The sequence below is a fragment of the Neovison vison genome, chromosome 1, assembly GCF_020171115.1.
Source record: "Neovison vison isolate M4711 chromosome 1, ASM_NN_V1, whole genome shotgun sequence".
NCBI lineage: Eukaryota > Metazoa > Chordata > Mammalia > Carnivora > Mustelidae > Neogale > Neogale vison.
Genome location: NC_058091.1, coordinates 177,160,796 through 177,180,885, shown reverse-complemented (window position 1 = coordinate 177,180,885; position 20,090 = coordinate 177,160,796). Strand labels below are relative to the sequence as shown.

At 38.4% G+C, this 20,090-nt stretch overlaps 1 pseudogene; it reads left to right on the top strand.

The window, feature by feature from the left end:
- The first annotated feature begins 18,871 nt into the window (after positions 1-18,871).
- Positions 18,872-19,436, top strand: LOC122916338 (annotated as a pseudogene).
- Positions 19,437-20,090: the final 654 nt, after the last annotated feature.

Here is a 20,090-nt window from a genome sequence, read left to right as displayed (position 1 = left end):
AGAAGAATCACCTTCTCTGATTCTCTTAATGACATATAAGCCATACTATCTCTGATACATTGGCCACAAATGATTAGATCAGAAGCTGGTGCCTAAATCAAGGGTAAAGAAGCCTAGGCTGAATGTGAAGAAGGCTACCTGTTTCTGATGTGGCTTGGTCTAAAATTCCACCCAATAGGGGAGCTGTATATTTAATGGTGATAAACTGAAGCAATCCCTCGGGCTTATGACATAAAAATAAGCACCAAAACATTCCATCATTTTATTTGCCTAAATATTTCTTGTATAGTTTAGTTCTGGGAATTCTCAGTTCCAAGTGATTAGTAATCAAAAAGGGGCTATAGCTTTTATAGTTCTTGGTCCTTCATGGTCATTATGTAGCTTTGGAACAAATATTCTCTCAAAGGATTCCTGGAAAAGATTCCCCTTTATAACCCTGAAGAACTTAACTAAGAGAGTACTGACAGATCGATTAACCCTTTGTGATAAAGGTCCCAAGACTACCCCAGGGTCAGTGATTCTTTAGAAGGACTCATTAATTACAGAATCATATTATAATAAAAGGATACAAAGCCAAACCATCAAAGAGGAAAGGCATATGGAGTAAACCAGGGAAGGAACTTCAAGCTCAAGCTTCCAGGGGTCCTCTCACAGTGGAGGTACACAGGATATGTTTAATTCCTCTAGCACCAGTTGTGATAACACGTGTGAAATGTTGTCATTAGATACTCAGCTTCCAGATTTTTGTTAGGGGTAGGTCACGTAGGCTCATTCCACTTAGCACATACCAAAATGCTTGACTCCTTGAAGATAAACAAATATTCAGATTAGGCCACACTCTTTGCACAGTCTAGACACAAGGACCCACCTTCATCAGTTACGGAACAGTGGGAATACTCCCAAAATTCAAATGCCCAGACAAAAGCCAATGGCCAACCTTGCAAACCAAGTTTCCTAAGGTTATCCCTTCAATATCCCTTTACCCCCTTGCCAGGTATTTCTGTTTTCTAAGATAAATAACTTCAAATTATTCTATACTTAACTTGAGTAGCTTTATTAATAAATTTTATCACTTTTGTTGATTAGTTTTAGCTTTTCCTAAGTTAATAAACATGGCAATGGTTCAGTTATGGAAGATTCATTGCCACGGTCCACAAGAAGTGGTTGCTTTTGATACATCTCTACTGAAATGGAAGAAAAATCCTGTAGTGCCATGATTCCAAGCAAATCTGGTCATGGAAATTAGTGATTCATATTGGCTATCAGGATGAACTTTGTTATTTGCATCAGAAGACCATCACGAACTAAACCATATTCTAAGGAAGAATGAAAATAAAATACTGTGCATACAGATGGGAACAGATGCCGTGTTATCACTTGCTGGATTACCTGCTGAGCTTAGAAAGTCTGCACTTTCCCATTTGGGGAAAGCTATAAGAGTACAGTTAGGACTGATGCCCTCACCCTGAAAAAGAAATCAGAAAGCTAATGGTGCAGCTTTGATTTGTAATCAGGACTTGGTCTTCTGCATCTCCATTCTGTACCTTACAAAAGAAGTCACTTCTAACTGATCCCTTTCCTCCCAATCTATTCCACAGGGAGCAAGACCTGATCTCTTCTTAGTTCATTTTTTTCTAAGACCTCCCCCAAAAGGTGCAATGGCTATTTTATTGGCTAATTACTGTATCCATTACTTTTTCATAATAAGCTTAATCAATTAGAATTTTTTGTTTGGGTTCTGTTGATGATTGCAAACATAATTATTAATCCGTTTTTAAGCCATCAAATTAAATACCATCTGAAAAACTGCCTGTGTTCTATCACTTTCTAAATGAAAAGAAAATATCAGCAGAGGAAGTTTCTCACACTTTTCTTTTAGCCTAATCCTTCATTTAGATGATGAGACATGTCCATAATGACAATTAGTCACTTCCAGAGTGGCTGCTAACTAAATCTGGACTTACACCTTTGAATTCTTCAATACACTAGCCAACATTCTTCCTAACAGGTTTATAGTTTTTATTAGCATCAGAAGTGTGTACTTTAGAAGAACACACATAAGCAGCATAAGAAACCTAATTTCATAAGAGGGCTTTAACCAAGCGACGATAACTAGTAGCATTCAGTAAATTAGAAAAAAACAATTGAGTTTCCATTTGTGTGCCATCTCAGGACAGCAATGACGGTCCTAGAATTTTTTTTTTAAATAGTGAGCTAAAGCACACCAAGACAGTGTATCTTTTGTAACAGTAACTACATGTATCTGGGTAATAAGATCTATTTTTCATTCCGAATAATTTTCTTCAGAACAAGAAAATAATAAAGTCAACCTTAAACAATGGGTAAGAAATCCCCTAAGTCTACAGCTTTAGCAGAGTGATCTAAAACTTTACAAAACAAATTTTTACTATGAAGCTAAGTGACTTGAGTCTCTCACAGGATTCACCAGGAAGTTCTCTGCCCTTCAGTCACCCAACAGACAAATTTCGAGCACTGCATTACAAAATCTGAAATCCTGTTGAAAGAGGACATGTAATCTAAATAAAACTAAACTATGCTTTCAATTTTTTTTTCCTGTCTGGGTACAAAACTTAGAAAGTCTGGAGAACAAATGGCAATTAATTTCATCCTGTAGTTGAATATTCTAAAACTTTGGAAGAGGAAGAAAGTGAGATGCTTAGGGAATAAAATGATGACCATTATACACCTAACCGCTATTTCTGCTTCTGTACCTTCACTTGCTAACCCATGAGGAGATGGAAAAATACCAGCAGACTTTCTATGGACACTCTGTTACCACACATACCCCGCCCAGAATTGAACCTGGCAGAGTGGCTGCTCCCAGACCCCCCACCCGGCTCTGGGCTGAGAGATAACAGCCATCCGAGAAACCAGATAACAGCACCAGAGAAACCCCCACCCAGAATTGGACGTGACAGAATGACTGCTCCTGGACTCCCCCACCCAGCTCTGGGTGCAAGAGATAATAACCATCTGGCGCCCCGTGGCTTGACAGGGAGACCCCAGCCAATCCTGAGGTGACACATACCCTAGTGGTGCCAACCAAGCAGTTTGAAGAAAGACAGCCTTTTGACCTAACCAATAATCTGTTCCCAGCCTTTTCCTGCTCTGTAGCGCGCCAGTCATATTATAGAGTTGCTTTTTGATTTTCCCGTGGTATGTGGTGATTTGTTACAAGATACTATGATGTATGCTAAGTCCCTGCCTCCCCAAAAATAGTGTATAAAAGGTGTTGTGATCCCGAGCTCGGGACCTCTTAGCATCACCGGCAACAAGTGCATGGAGGTCCGGGTTCAAACTCGTAATAAACGACCCTTGCTGTTTGGCTTTGAGTCTGGACTCTGGTGGTCATCTTTGGGGGGGTCTTGGAATTTGGGCATAACAAAGGATATGGCAAATATTTGACCACTACAAATTTCAGGGCTATTGATGGCTTTTCAGTTTGGGGAACATACTAATCCCATCTCAGTTGTCTGGAAACTCTAATTAATACCAATTCCAGAGTTCATCTTCCACAGAGGCAGAAAGCATATTTCACATGCTTTAGTCCCCGTTTCCTAAATCTTTCCCAGGAAAAATAAATAAATCTTCTCATTTACAGAGTCTGGGAGAGATGACTGTCCATCCAGGCAGGGTCCTGGTATGTATTCATAGCCACTGCCCTCACTGCCATAACATGTGTCTGCTACAAGGTGCCACTGTGGAGGGCTGCTTCCCCAGGGTTCCGCGTCTTCAGGCTCATAGAAGGGAACTCTCACTAAAGGTGAAAAGGAAGTAAATAAATATAGTTTGATAACTACTGCTGGAATGATTTGGGAAGTTAAAGACCATGCTGGAAAATATACCTTCCTAGAAAGAAGCAATAATAAGAATGTTGACAGGATGACTCTTAGATTTATGCATTATTCACTTAAGACTGGAAGGCTTGGGAAATAGATCAAAGGAAGAGAAGTTTAAATGGTGTTACTCATTTTATAAGAGTGTTTTCTTCTATGTCTGCTCAGAGTAAGAAGTTTGAACTTAGGCAAAAGTTTCTCCCAAACTCATTTCAGTAATGATACCTCTTCCTCAAAACTCAGATTATACCATCTTTCCTTTATCTTAGACTTCAGATCAGTTTTACTATGGTCTTTTTTCATTTTTCTGTTTAAAACCACTATCCTTAAATATGCACACTTGACTTACTTTTCTTTCTTTGTGTCACCACACGTCTAATTTTTTCTGTAAGCATGAGATCAAATATATATTGTTTGTTTTTTTCCAAGCAGTTCTTTAAAACTTTTTAAATTTTCCTTATATAATTTTCTGAAAACTTAGCTTAATTTTGGCTTTCTTCTTTTAGACAATTACTACATTTATATAACACTTTTACTCCTGGGCTTTGATTATGTGTTCCTTCTTCCAACTTGTCTATATCTTACTTCAATTATAAAAAAAAAACAAAAAAACAAAAACAAAAACAAACAAACAAACAAAAAAAAAACCCAGAGAGTTCCCTGTAGGCACTGCAGATACTTTAAGTGTCTCACAGTATGTTAATCATCAGAATACATTTTCAGTATGTAATTATACTATGAAAACTTTTTCTTCAGGCTGAACTTTTCTTTGAACTTCTGGTCTAAAAATTGACTTTTTATTTGATAAAGACTTTTAGAAATCTCCTTTTGCATGTTCAACATGTATTTATTGTCTAACTGGTCTTTATCTTCCGTATTGCTGTTGTTCCCAAGTTCTGTTTTGTGCTAACTAATTAATCAGGCAGACCTTTTGTATCAACTTAAACTGTCTACAGAGTACAACTTTCCCCATACTGTTTCCTTAAAGTGTCTGTGCAGTTGCTAAGATTTTGACTGCAGGCTAAGTTCTATAGGATGATCAGTTGTTCTGTGCAAAGCATTCTGTAAGTCACTCAGATGTGTGCCACACATTGCAAGCAATGAAATAGAGAGAATATTAAAATTGTCATTTTTTAATTTGAGACTGGAATTCTTACCCACCCGCATGAAAAGACATTTCCTTGGCTAAATTTTCCTGGGGATGGGTACAAGGGGATATTTTACAATACGTAATTTTGCATCACTTGACACACGTGATAAATTTTTAGTGCTATTATTTTGGCCCAGCTCTGGGTCAAATATCTTCATTAGCAGACTCCCCAGTTTGAATTCCAAGAATGGCTCGGTTTTCACTCAGTCTCCATAGAGTGTTTTAAGTTTCCCATTTATTTCCTTTCTTATTATACTGTATCAGAAACTCCTCTAAGAGAATTAAAACTTTATTAAGAACGATGTCAGATTATATTCTGCTCTAACCTTGGTGGTGGTCTTTTTATCACTCCGTCAACAAATATGGAAAGATTATCTATTGAAATACTCACTGTTCTAGCTCCAGGCATTACAAGTGAAAACAGAACAAAACAAATCCCCGTCCTCAGAAAGCTCACTCTTTACTAGGTAACAACACAATAAATAAGGTTTAAAAAAAAAAAATCTGTTAGAAGGTGATGAGTGCTCTGAAGAAAAAACAAACCAATGGAAGGAATACAAAATTCATATATGTGTAGTTTGCAATGGAGTGGCTAGGGTCTGGTTTCCCTCCGATGGTGACAGCTGAATAAAGACCTGAAGGAAGGAAAGAGATATTCAAGTGAATGTTCAGAAAAAGAGTGTTTCAGGTAGGGGGAAGAACAAATACCAAAACCATGGGATAGAAATCTGATTGAAATGATTTAGGAATCATAAGGAGCCTGGCATAGGTTTACGGTAACGTACAAGCAACTAAGAATGTGGGGTCAAAGATCATTGTATGATGTGATGCTTCTTTGTGGTTGGTTTGTAAGGATATTAGTCTCATGATCTAGGAAGACATCACTGTATTTGACTGTCATGATCTTATGTCATATAATCTTACTTTTTAAACAATATGACTCTGGTGGCTCTCTGAGAAATAGGCCAAAGAAAGGCAAAAGAGAAAAGGACAAAAACTTCTGAAGCCTGTTACTAGAAAATAGATAGGAGAAGAAGCAGTAGTAGCTTCAGGCAATGCATTAGCCTTAAAAGTTGGGAGACGAGGTTAGGTTTGGAACATATTTTAAGGCAGAGTTACAGACAGTTTTGCTGACAGTTAGAACATGGGTTATGACAAAATAAGAGAAAAGGATGCCTCTGAAAGTTTTGGCCAAGGCACATGGAAGAGGTAGTTGCCTAGGATGGAAGAATAGGGTTTCATGGGTGGTGCTAGAGGAAGAGAGACTATGACCTCAATGTTTCAAGTGTCAAGTCTGAGATGCCCAGGAGACACTCAGCAGGAGATATTTGGGAAGCCAGTTGGGTTATGCCTACAGTTGAGCAGGGAGGTGGACTGTGGAGTACACAATAGATCAATTAGCCTGTGGATGTATATTAAAAGCCTAAAGGTTTTATGATATTCCCACAGAAGTGAATGTGTAAAGAAAAATAAAGGAAAAAAAAAAAGCAGGGTGGGGGGGCACTCTGTGCTGGGATGATCCAGCATTAAGAGGCCAGAGAGGTAAGAGAGAATAGATAAAGAAGGTAGTAAAACAATGTCCAGAGACATAAGAAGAGAAACAGAGTAAGGAATCCTCTAAGACAAGTAAAGAAACGATCCCAAAGAGAAAGTCGTGATCACAATGCTACAGATAGTTAGGTAAGATGATGCCTAAGTCCCCTGGATTTAATAATATAAAGCTTGAGTTCAAATGAGAATAATTGTACAGGCGAGACTGAGAGAGAAAGGGAGACTAGAAATTGTAAAACACCTTTTTTATTTTAATTTACAGAGAATTATTTTCCCCCTACTATAAAAAAGAGAGAAGAAAGAAGAAAGTGATAAAACAATGATTTCTGTATGTCTTAGTTTTATTGGGTTTTGTGATAAGACCATAGGGAGCATTTTTGTGGGGTGATGAGAAAGTGGTTGGAGAGATGGGGAAAATGGTGATGCAGGAGGGGAGTCTGTGGAAGTGTCCTTGAGCTGCAGAGAGAGAACGTGACAGTGTGGGGAGTTTGCACAAGAGCTCAGGCTCTTGGCTCATGGCTCAGGAGAAAAGGCTATGTAAACATAAACAGGTGCAGAAGGGATGCGGGGCTGGTGGAGGTTTACTTCTGATTTCTCCCATTTCCCCTGTGAAATAGGAAGCAAAGTGTGAGAATGGAGGAGCAGGGATTTTTTGCAGGGAGGAGGGCCTCTGTGTTTATTAATTGGTGTTTTTCCAAGTTAGGCTTCTATCCTCCTACAGACACTAGAAGACAGGACCCCACCTTTCCTGAAGATGACCTTTCAAAGGGAGGGTTCCCAGGTCCCTAAGAAAGATATTTCTGGGTTGTATAACTGGCAGGAGGCTGGGAGATGTCTCATAGACGCAGAGAAAGAATCCACAGTTGAAGTTTTTCTAAAGCAAATTTTTTTTTTTGTTTTTGTTTGTTTGTTTGTTTGTTTTTTAGAAAAGGAAGGTCAGAGACCTATAGTGTCAAAGAAACCTGCCAAAAGTTTAATCAAGCTGAGAGAAACTGTAAGGCCCTGTTGATTGTAAGGACCTATTTAGCTAGAGGCTTCCATCAAGGTTAAAACATTAACTTTGTTTAACACTTAAACTATCCCTGCTCCCCTTCCCCCAGGGGACTTACTTAAAAACAAGTCCTGGAAACCAGCTCCAGGTAACAAAGCTCAAATACAAAGGTGGGTCAGGTCATGTGGAGACATCCAATCAATGGGGGGATGCATACTGTCTCTCTAGTTACCAAGGAATATGGGCCCCGCCCTTTGAGCACCTTTTGGGAGCCAATTCTGACCAAGGTGATAGGCTGGTTCAAATGTCTATTATAGGGTAAATTGTAATTCAATTGGTCACCTAGCATGACTGTGCAGCTTTCTCTGTGTGTTACAATCTCATTGGCCACCTGTGCGTGGCCTTTGCCCTTAAAAGCTAGTCTGGGAAACAGAGAAAGGTCTCCCCTCTCTGTAAGAGGCGTGGCCCTGGCCGGTCCCTTTGATTCTTGATGGTTGGCATGAAATAAAGCTTTGCTTGACCTTCGCTTTATATCAGTCTCGCTCCTTTAATCACGGACCCATTTTGGGGGGCATAACATTGGTCACGTTAAAGGTTAGGATGAGATGAGTGGCCATGAAATCAAAGTTAGATCTGTCAGTCCAGAAAAGTGGTTTTCTCCTACACTATGTGTTGTGAGAGAGTCTGATTTAACTAGAACAGTGGTTTTATTATGCCAAGAGGTGATTCAAATGAAGGACCATGAAATTTAAGGACATAAAATGGAGGAGGACAGGGAGCACCTGGGGATAAAAGAGAAAATGAAAAATTAGTAAGCTCACTGCTGATAGGGTTAACGCATTATGCAGATGTGGAAAGTAGAGGCTCCAAGTGGAAAAGAGAGGAGGTGGTGGTCAGAGGTGTGGCGCTGGAAACTGGTGAGATCTGGAGGGTCACCATTGGACAAGGGGCTGATGGAGAGAGCAGGACTACATCAGTGGCAGCAAGGAGGTTTGAATGGTTAAAACATATGACTATTTAATCACCAAGAAGAGTGCTGGAGAAAGGGAAAGTAAGCCAGCCTTTAAAATCTTTTTTTATAGAAACAGTGACCTGGGGGCAAGACAGAAAAGTTACATTTAAAATAGGGGCAATTCTTCTTTTTTTTAGCACCCAGCCATTTGCCCAACAATGGAATGTAAATGTAAATCATCACTCCCTCAGGTAAATCTGTTGAACAAAAAAACTGTAAGAAAATAGATCAAAATGTTTACTGCTTTGGAGAAAGGACTGTGAATGATTAGAATGTTCTTTATTCCTCTATGTGTTTTCTTAATTCACCACAAATGAAAACAAAGTATTTTTCTAATCAGGAAATAGTAAGTTAGGATGGAAAGAAAGAAAATAATCAAATTTTCTAATATGTCATTGTGACTAAAGCAGGTTACCTTGTGATTATGAATTTGGTAAATTATTGTTCCTTCACTTAAAAAAAAAACACAAATTATTCAATACCACTTTCCATTTTATAAATATTCCCATTCATTATTTTCCATGATCGCCAGGGGAAATCAAACCTAGCATAACCGGGGCTGTGGTTAGAGCACTGTGCTATTTCCCTGTAACTTTTATACTTTTGTTGGAGTCAAACTGCAAAATTTCCTTTCTGAGAGTCCATTTTGAGGCGCATATCTATATCTCTCTCTCTCTATATATATATATCTCCCCCTCCCCACTTAACTTTGGAAACCATATGGTATTTCAATTTCCAGGAAACTTTAATGACAGCTTACTTGCCATGAACCCAAGTCACAGAATTCCAGCTTCCTTGCCTGGCCTACGTTTTTGGCCTTTCTAATGAAACCTCAAGCCACTGGCTAGATTTTCCATCTGAGGAGTAGGTAGTCTGGCCTCCTAAAATCATTTTCCTTTAATTTTTTGTTTAATAAGTTCCATTAGGCAACTCACCTGTCCTATGTCATGCAGTTGTGGCTCATAAGCAAGAGATAGAAAAATAAGCAGTTAGGGTTTTTTTTAATATTTATTTACAATCTGATAACATAATTACAAGCCAGTCTGCAAAACAGTGATATGGCAATAATCATTTTCATCCATTTTCACCATGTCAGAGACTCCCCACAAAATTAATTAAATGCTTCCATGAACTCTGAGGGCCAAATTTTCTTTAAGGTCCTAATTAAAAATCCATTATTAAAAAAAACCCCAATGCATTAAACTTTCAACCTGGCAATGAAATACTGACAAGTTGGTTTTTGTTTTTCATGTGTGTGTGTTTTTTTTTTAAATGAAAGACTTACAGACCAGCAAGCAACCCAGCACTGTCAGCACAAGCTCCAAAATGAGTTAACTCTACCCCACTTCCACCCCCAGCAAAGCCACCTTCTTACACGCTTTACATTGCCTCTCCCCGTATTTGCCAGAAGTTCTTTCAAAAGTTTTCACAAGCATTTATTCAGTTTATTGGCAAAGCATCTGTGAGGTTGAAGATGGAAGTAAGAAGTGAATATTAGATTTTTAGATCTGAAATATTCCTTGTTTTACAACCTGACATTAAATCAATGCAATGGAAGAAATCAGCAAGGTGTCCTTGTCCCTTACAAAGCACACTCAAAATTATGTTTTCTGACACATATTTCTTACCTCTAGATTAGTATTACTCTGCACAATATCATTGGTATTACTTTGCAAATGCTTGCTTCTCTTTAGTAGTAACTTCTAAACTATCAAGACTCTGAAACTAAGTTAAAAACCCAAATTTCATAATAAGACTTTGCTAAAAAAATCACTGGAAGTCTCTAGAAAGTGTGTGTGTGTGTGTGTGTGTGTGTGTACATGTGTGTGCATGCACGCGTGCGTCTGTGTGTGTGTGAGTGTATACAAAAAATTACCTAGGTGGCATAATTTTCTTAGATTAATCAAAACTTGAAATAACATCCCTCTGGTGTTCCCTAGATCACCTTCAGGGTCATATTTCCCACTCATACTTTGCAAATCAAGAACATGGAATATAAATATGGTTAAAATGGGAAAATGGTAATTAATTTTGATCTTGCTTAAGCCATAGCCATGTATGGTAGAGAAACATGTATTTTCTTTTTTCAGTGGGGAAAGTCAATGTCGCAGGTTAAAAAAAAGGAAGTCATGCCGATTCCAGAACTCTAAGCACCACTCTTTCATCTTTGCAAGAAGTGAAGACTTGAGTTATCCTTCATTTGGGAGAAAAAAAATAAAACAATAATAAAAAAGTTTGTCTAGAGGGTGAGCAGATCTGCAACTATCTGGACCATATATCTTTAAAACATTCCTTATATGGCTTCTTTCTTCCCAGTTATCTGTATGTTACTGCTTGTTTTCAAAGGGTCATAGGTATAGATTTTTGTCAAGATGTTACTTGTAGGGGATCAGGAGCAAAGACACAAAAGACAATAGGAAAGTTCTGCTAGCTTGATCTTCTACTCAAGAATACATTGTTCTGCCCTGGTGCCAGCTCAAACGTGATCATACTTCAGGCTGAATAATTCTGCCTACAGTAGATGTTCTGATATCAAATTACTACATGGACAGCGTAAGACCAGACCACATCCCTGTAGGTGTGAGTGGGATTTTAACTAAGGAGAGTGGATATCCTGACTGCAAATTATTCCGTGACAAAAATGGAAGACAAAGATGTAAGCCTTTCAATGGAAGTCCCAAAGAAGCTGTTCTCAGCATCCTAGGGGCAGTTTTGAATAGAGGTGCTTAAAACACTCCTGAGCGGTAAACTTGATTTTGTTAAGCAGCATCAGGCTAGCACCTGTGCCCAACATCATCTTGGAAAGTCCCCTGACATTGAATCACAGCTGGTGGCATCGGCATGTAGTCCCGTTCAAGAGCTGTCATAGCTTATTTGCCCCAGATTTCCCTTCCCTTCTCCCAACTCTTCTATCTTCTGAAAATAGTTCACAAAATTATCTCCGTTTCCATGGGAGAGAGGATGAGCAGGGTGAGGACTTTGCCTTGAGATGGCAGCAAGTAACCAATGGAGGAAGGAGTGACCATTGGAAAGAACAGTCCACAATGTGATATGTGGTTGATGTGGCCAGTGACTGCCAGGCCTAAACAGAAATTTTCTATAATACCGAAGGAGGAAAACCTGTTAAAAGACTAGATATCATACAACCACGTGTGAATATAGGCACTTTAGCCATTTTGATTCAGACATATATTCAGTATAACATTTGCAATTAAATGTTTTTATTGAAGTTTTAACCTGTATGGGAGAAGATATTTCATATATCCAATAAGGGATTAATATTCAAAACACACAAAGAATTTACATAACTCAACACCAAAAGAACCCCCAAATGAGCCAATTAAAATGGGCAGAGGACCTGAGTAGACATTTTTCCAAAGACATCAAGATGGCCAGCAGATGTAAGATGCCCAATACCATTAATCATTAGGGAAATGCAAATCAAAATCACAATGAGGCATCGCTTCACACCAGCCAGCATGATGAAAATCAAAAGCACAAGAAATAACAAGTGTTGCCGAGGATGTGGAGAAAAAGGTAGCACCATACATTTCTGGTAGGAATGCAAACTGGTGCAGGCACCCTGGAAAACAGAGGTTCCTCAAAAAATTAGGCAAGTACAATATGACTCATTAATTTCACTACTGGCTACCTAACCCAAGAAATGAAAACATGAATGCAAAAAGATATATGCAACCCTTTTTGCAGCATTATTTTCAGTAAGTCAAGATATGGAAGTAATACAAATGTCCATGGATAGATGGATGGATAAAGAAGATGTGGTGTGTATATTATATATACATATTGCATATGTGTAAGGGAATATTACTCAGCCATAAAAAGAATGAAATTTTGCCATTTGCAATAACATGGATGGACCTAGAGAGTATAATGCTAAGCAAAAAAGCTGGTCTAAGAGCAAGACAAATACCATAGGATTTCATTCATATGTGGAATTTAAGAAACAAAACAAAGAAGAAAGAAAGAAAAAACCCACATTCTTAAGTAAAGAAAAGACACTGGTGGTTACCAGAGGGGAGGTGGGAGGGGGTAATGGATGAAATAGATAAAGGGGATCGAGACTATACCTATTTTGAGCACTGAGTAATGTAGAGAATTGTTGGATCATTTCACTGGACACCTGCAACTAACATAATGTATGTTAATTATACTTAAAAAAATGTACTGAAGTTTTCTTCACTGGCTTTCATTTCTTATGGTCACATGGTAGACATGGGACTGTCACATTTGGGACAGTCTTCAAGTTTGGCCCTTGGCTGGCACATGGAACCCATGAGGGTCTGGGGCACAGAAGCATTGGTTTGATGTCCAGAGAGTAAACGTGATACCGAGGTTTGAAACATACATGATTCCCAATTCTGAATTCAGTTCAAAGTGTATCCAAACCAATTAAAGAAGTAGGGAAAATGGTGCCACTTTGGCATTCTAGGTTGGTACCCTAGATCTTTATTAATTCATCCTTTTTTCATTCAACAAGTATTTATGAAGCCTTTCCAGTGCCAAGTACTATTGATGGCATTGGGAATAGAAGAGTAAACCAGACAATCTTTTCTAACAAAAGTTAGACAATTAAAAAAAAAAAAAAGGAAAAAAAATATAATGACTGGTAGCCATAAAAGCAATAAAGAAAACTCAAACAAGGTTAAGAGAAGAGAGCATGGAAGACATGGGTGCTCAGGGCGACACCTGGCACAAAAGGGAGTCTTACTAAGGGCATTTCTAACAGGACAGCTCCTTTTAAGGTGTTTTGTGGACACTGAACATCTGTCATGGAACCAGAAAAAAAAAAAAAAAAAAGAACAAGACAAGACACTTGTTGAGCAACGCAGGATATCCAGGTAAACCCAAAAACAACTGGGAGACTTTGGGATGCACGGCTGGTCTGGGGTATGCACATGGGGGTAAGAGCCATTGAGATACCGCTTGTTGGTGTGACCTCACTGTGCCCAGAATCTACTGAGGCACAGGAATATTCAGATGAGACAACTGATGGCAGGAATAAAAATGGAGTAATTGAGAAAGACAACTGGAAACCTGGACCTGGAGCAGGTATATATTTGGATGTCATAGCAACAGTGGTAAGACAATGATAACAATATAACAAGAAAGACAACTGGAAACCTGGACCTGGAGCAAGATATATATTTGGATGTCATAGCAACAGTGGTAAGACAATGATAACAATATAACAAGACAAGTCAGTGTCAAAGGTGGAGTCTGGAGGAATGTTCACATTTAGGTTTAAGGGGAAGAAATATCAGAGGGGAGACAATAATTTAAGGAGAATCAAAATAAAGAAATTGCAAAAACACCAAAAACATGAGAGTATTCGAAAAAAAAGTATTCAATAATGTCAAATTCTACAAGAAGAGGAATAAAAGAGTAAATTTGTTTAGAGAATATATAGAAACAAATAAGAAAAAAGCATCATTCATGTGTCGAAATATGAATCTCCTTTTTAGGGCATTATAAAGGAATTCAGACGAAAGAGTTTTGGATCAGTGCCTCGTACACTGAGCTGAGAAAAGAAAGGAGAGCTAGGATGGCACTAAGAGCAGCTATCACAGAGATGGCTTTGACTTTTTTTGTTATCTGTTGTTGTTGTTGTTAATGAGGAGTAGCAGAAAGGGAGAAGCCCATGGAAGGAGAGAAACTGAAGTGAGCGAAGACAGGAGGGATGGAAACGAGCACACTTACATGGAGCACTGTGAGGAAGAAGACCAAAAAGCTGCAGAGGTTGTGCACTTCCTCTGAGGCAGCAAGATGGATAGCAGTGCTTCGAGGTGAAGAGTAAGTTATAGCTAAGAGTTAGTGTTTGGTAACCGCCATCTCCTTTGAGAGACAGAGGCAACGTCGCTAGCAAAATCTTCAGGGCTAACAGATCTAGAAAGGATATAAACCTTCCTGACATTTCAGTCATAGAGTGTTAGCCCTTCCAAAGCAGGGACATTCTATCTGGAGACCTATTCTACCTCTCCTCCTCCATCCAACTCCCACCCAAACATGTTGCTGAAAGACTGGAGACTTAAATGCTAGGAGAGGAAGGTTTGACGATTTACATGAGGCTGACTGATGTGGGGCAGGAAAAGGTACCCGCTCATGGAGCTGTGTGGGTGAATTCTGCCTATGGATGGTGACTCTAGTGCCACCTCCGATGGGTTCCTAACATCACGCTCCCACCCACAGAATGTCACCAAGACTGACAGGTGTTCAAGGATCTCATCTTTTTTGGTCTTTTTATTTATTTATTTATTATTTTTTTTATTTGATAGACAGAGATCACAAGTAGGCAGAGAGGCAGGCAGAGAGAGAGAGAGAGAGAGAGAAAGGAAGCAGGCTCCCTGCTGGGCAGAGAGCCCGATGTGGGGCTCAATCTCAGAACCCTGGGATCATGACCAGAGCCAAAGGCAGAGGCTTTAGCCCACTGAGCCACCCAGGCACTCCTTTTTTGGTCTTTTTAAAAACTCAAGTAGAGTTGCTGCACAATGTTACATTAATCTCAGGTGGACATGATAGTGACTAGACATCTCTGTATGTCATACTATGCTCACTGGAAGAGTAGCTACCATCTGTCACCACACAACACTATTACTATGCCGTTGGCTACATTCCCTACGCTGTATATTTTTAAACCCAATGCAACTGGCCCCACATAAATTCTAGTGAGGGTGGTAAAAACAACCCTTAAGCACAATGTTATCTGACTGAAAATTCCCTAGATTCTATTAGCAATAAAATTTTAATAAAATATTTTATTTTATATTTTCTTTCATCTTAGCCTATTTTTACCCCAAATTAAATTTAAACCTATCACACTTCCATTATATATATATTTTTTAAAAGCCTAATCATCTATATTTTTAACCATAAACATACAATGTTTACTTTTGCAATTCCAGAAGGGAAAATGTGTATGAAAAGCCAGTACCATCAAGCCATGAATGATGAGATGAAATTTCAAGAAAAGCAAAACCTCCAAGAAAGGAAGAGGGAAATGGATACTTACAGCTATTTCTAGAGACCTGCGCTAAAATTTAAAATGTATTATCCCCTAGAAATTGTACCACAAATGACATCATAGGATTGTTTGAAAAGTGAAATTCAATAAATGATTTCATAAGATGTTTTGGACCATCCTGGAACTGCAACCACAATTATACATCAGTCTTGTGCAAAAACAAAAAGGCATTCCTAGTACCAAATAAATGATTGATAAGCAATGCAGCCCACTACCAACCATTTTGTGCTATTTGTATTTTGGGTAGAGCCAATAGTAGACTCTAGACTATCTCAGGAAAGGCAATGGCAAATTGGTTTTCTTCCATGTGCCAACATCAGTCAGTTGGAGTGATGTGTGAGGAAGGGCTCTGAAACCACGTTTTGCGGAGGCAGGAAAGAGCACTGGTATTAACTACTTGTATCTTTCACAGGCATGGCTGAGAGTTGGATGGGACTACTCTCATCTGCTTTGGGAGAAGTGAGGGACGCAGCAAAGCAAACCAAAGGCTTTGGTTTCCTCCCAACTTAGTCCACGTCAGTTACTCTCAAAAGGGGAGGCACCCAAAGTAATAGACAATGTGGAAAATGACTGAGGAATGGGGAGAACTCCCTGCCTGCCATCCCCTTCCAGGTATCGGCCGCAGTGAGGATGACAACAAGAGAAAGTGAATGAACCTAAAGAGAGTGCGGCAACCAGAAGAGAGAAATGGGATGTCACAACCCAACAATTTCCGTGTCAGGGCAAGAATCCCTGAAGTCCATACATTGTGGAGAATATTACCTGGAATGGCCTCGTGTGGACAGAGAAAAGCTTCAAGATCAGAAATTTATTATTACTGTGACCAAAGTTGACACAGGGTAGCTTTTCTTTCTTTCTTTCTTTCTTTCTTTCTTTCTTTCTTTCTTTCTTTCTTTCTTTCTTTCTTTCTCTCTTTCTCTTTCTTTCTTTCTTTCTTTCTTTCTTTCTTTCTTTCTTTCTTTCTTTTATTTTTTTTCCTACATAAGCAATTTTATGTTTGTGCTGCAGCATTTTAAACAGGATCTGGCTAGTTAAAGAGGGGAATTAAATTGCGGGAAAGTCACTAGAGCTCTCCGTTCTATTTAAAAATAATTCTTAAAAGCCCAAATAATAAGGGAATCCAGTGGCCATTAGTATTGCCTTGGTGTTTGGGTCTGCACCATCAAAGTCAACACCTAATTGCATCTCCTGTTGATTATTCTTGTAAATGGAGCACAGATATGAATAAAATACACTTAACAAAGCAAGATAAAATAAAACCATAAATTTCAAGTTAATACCTACCAGCTAAATGATTTCAGCATTTTAGGAGGCTAAGGACAGAGAGACGTGTCTCTCTCAAAGCATTCCTTCCACATATTGACCTGGCAGTAGCCTTGATAATTAATTCATGATATTTGATTTCATTTCATTCAGGGTGTGAGTCACACATGAGCTTTGAGTTCTCGCCACTTTGGACATAGTTATAGCCTAAAAAACATTAAAATAAACTTTCATTTTTCAAGAAAATGTACAAAGAAATCATTTGGAAGAAGATCTTGATCTTCACTTTTTGAAAATTACATTAGAATGGAGGTAGTTTTGGGAAATATCTTGATCTTCACTTTTTGAAAATTACATTAGAATGGAGGTAGTTTTGGGAAATATAGAACCATTAGTGCTTAAGCTTTTATATCCCACTAGTACCTTTTAAAAGATAGCTAATATTTAAATTATTTGTTTCTGAGTACTGTTCTCTTTATATTAAGATAAAACAATTTCCTTTGGTTGCCAGGTAATTTTTCTGAGTTTGATCAATTTGTTATCTTTTGAAATCACTATGTCATAGTTAACTAATTAATGTTACAATATGAAATATTATATAAGCTAATGACAACATTGTGAACAAAAGAAAACTGTCCATATTGTACACAGTTTTTTGAAAATCCTCCCATAATTAATCATTGCTAGCTCTTTTGCCTTCTGAAATGAGTATTTTGGCTTGCTAAATAATGACAATTTAAAACTAAAGAGCTCAAAAAGCCTGGGATGGTAATGGGAGCTATCATCCGTTACACACTAATTATACCTCTAGTTATAGATGAAAAGTGGCAAAAGCACATCAAATAAATCTTGCTTTGACAGCTGCTGGTAGAATTTCTGTTGTTTGGTTGTAATCATTTTAAAAAGTAGGTTTTATATTCTGCCAGATTTCTTAAAGTTCTGAGATTTCCCATATATGTAATATTCATTTCAGAATTGTCTGTAGGAGAAGAAGTTGAAAATATACACCAGTTAACTGAATATTTGTAAATATTTAAATTATGCTCAAACACCCCTGTTTTGGTTTATCACTAGTAAGTAACTTATCTCACGGAGTCCTTTGTCAGAAATTGTCCAATGGTTGGCTGAATATTCTAAACATCAACCAGTAAAATTGGGGGGGGGGGAGGCAAAGTAATTCCAAAGTAAACTTGCAAATCTTTTCAGAGACGACATAAAATTAGTACTGGAGATCAAGTTGAATCATATGGAAACTCTTCACAAAAGAGAATCTAACCAGGGGCACCTGGGTAGCTCAGTGGGTTAAAGCCTCTGTCTTTGGCTCCGGACGTGATCTCCCCGGTCCTGGGATCAAGCCCCACATGGGGCTCTCTGCTCAGCAGGGAGCCTACTTCCCCTGCTCTCTCTGCCTGCTTGTGATCTCTGTCTGTCAAACAAATTAATAAAATCTTTGGAAAAAAAAATTTTTTTTAAAAGAGGATCTAACCAAATTATAGCAGCTAACTGAAAAGGAGAATCATTAAGAATGGTAAAAAGCGTTTCCAAAGACAATGATTGGAATATCAAAAGATCAATAGTGACCTTTAGAAAAATTTATGAAATTCTTGGATTTTTTTAAAAGATTTATTTATTTATTTGAGAAAGCAAGAGCGTGCACACGCATGAGCAGGTGAGGAGAGGAGCAAAGGGAGGAGGACAAGCACATTCCCGCTAAGCATGGAGTCCAACTGCAGATTTGATCCACAACCCATGAGATTATGACCTGAGCCAAAACCAAGAGTCAAAGCCTTAACCAATTAAGCCAGCCAGGCACCCTTGATCTTATTTTCTTTCCTTTCTTTTATTTTTTTCCCAAAAGTTGTACTCCCTAAGTTCCCGTGGCAAACTTTACTTTTGTAAAGCACATTAGTAATGTGTTGTCTTACAAATTTGTCAGCAAAACCACACGGAATGTCCACTGTAAAAATGAGGGCAGAGAGGAAGAGGGCGGCGGCGGCGGCGGTTGTGGTGACTAAGCTGAGCCCAGGGACAGGATGTTGGTGTTGGTATTGAGAGACCTGCACATCCCACACCAGTGCAACAGTTTTTTGGTTAAATTGAAAAAAAAAAAAAATGCTGGTGCCAGGAAAGATTCAACACATTGTCTTCCCTGGAAACCTTTGCACCAAGAGTTAACGACTATCTCAAGACTTCATACTGTGAGGCGACTTTGAGGAGGAGCCGAATTATTCAGAACAGAAAGTGGTGAATGTTAGGCAGTTCAAAATGGGTCTGATCCATGGGCATCGAGTTATTCCGTGCGGAGGCACGGTCACTCTAGCCCTGCTGCAGAGGCAGTCTGATGCGGACATCCTTATCTCGGGACACACGCACACAAATTTGAAGCATTTGAGCATGAAAATAAATTTTACATTAACCCGAGTTCTGCCACTGGATCATATAATACCTTGGAAACAAATATTATCCTTTCATTCATGCTGATGGATATCCAGGTTTCTACAGTTGTCCCCTATGTGGATTGGCTAATTGGAGATGATGTAAAAGTAAAACAAATTTTATACTAAAAATCTTAAAGCCGGGCCTGTCTTGCTGGGTTGTTTTGTTTTGTTTTTTCATTATCCTGTTCAAATCATGTAATTAAACATTTCTCTCTCTCTCTCTCTCTCTCTCACACACACACACACACACACACACACACATATTAGGGCATGTATATCTTTTCAAATTAGTATTATGTTTTCTTTGGGCAAACACCCAGTAGCAGAATTATTGGATCATACAGTATTTCTATTTTTAATTACAGAATATTTTAAATAGGACACATTTTTGGTATATCCACAATCAATGTGAGTTTGTGTTATTTGTTAAGATACAATTGAAATTAAATATTTTTCATTAGTCACAATGAAATTTTTATTTCTATTTTCAATGAATTCTGTAGGTGACTGTACCAGGTAACAATTACTCTGAGCTAACAAGGATTTCCTTTATGTCATTTACCTTAAGAGATAAATCAAAACCTCTGATTCTCTTTCTTCCTTCTTTCCTTCCATTCTCTTTTTCTTTCTTTCTTTCCTTCTTTCTTTCTCTTTCTTTATTATTTTTTGTTTCTTTTGTTTTTGTTCTTGTTTCTTTATGTCAGGTAAGGCACACACAATCAGATGGTTAATCTGCCCACACGTCTTTCTTTAACACAGTTCATGGCAAGTCTCTCTTAGTTACACGGG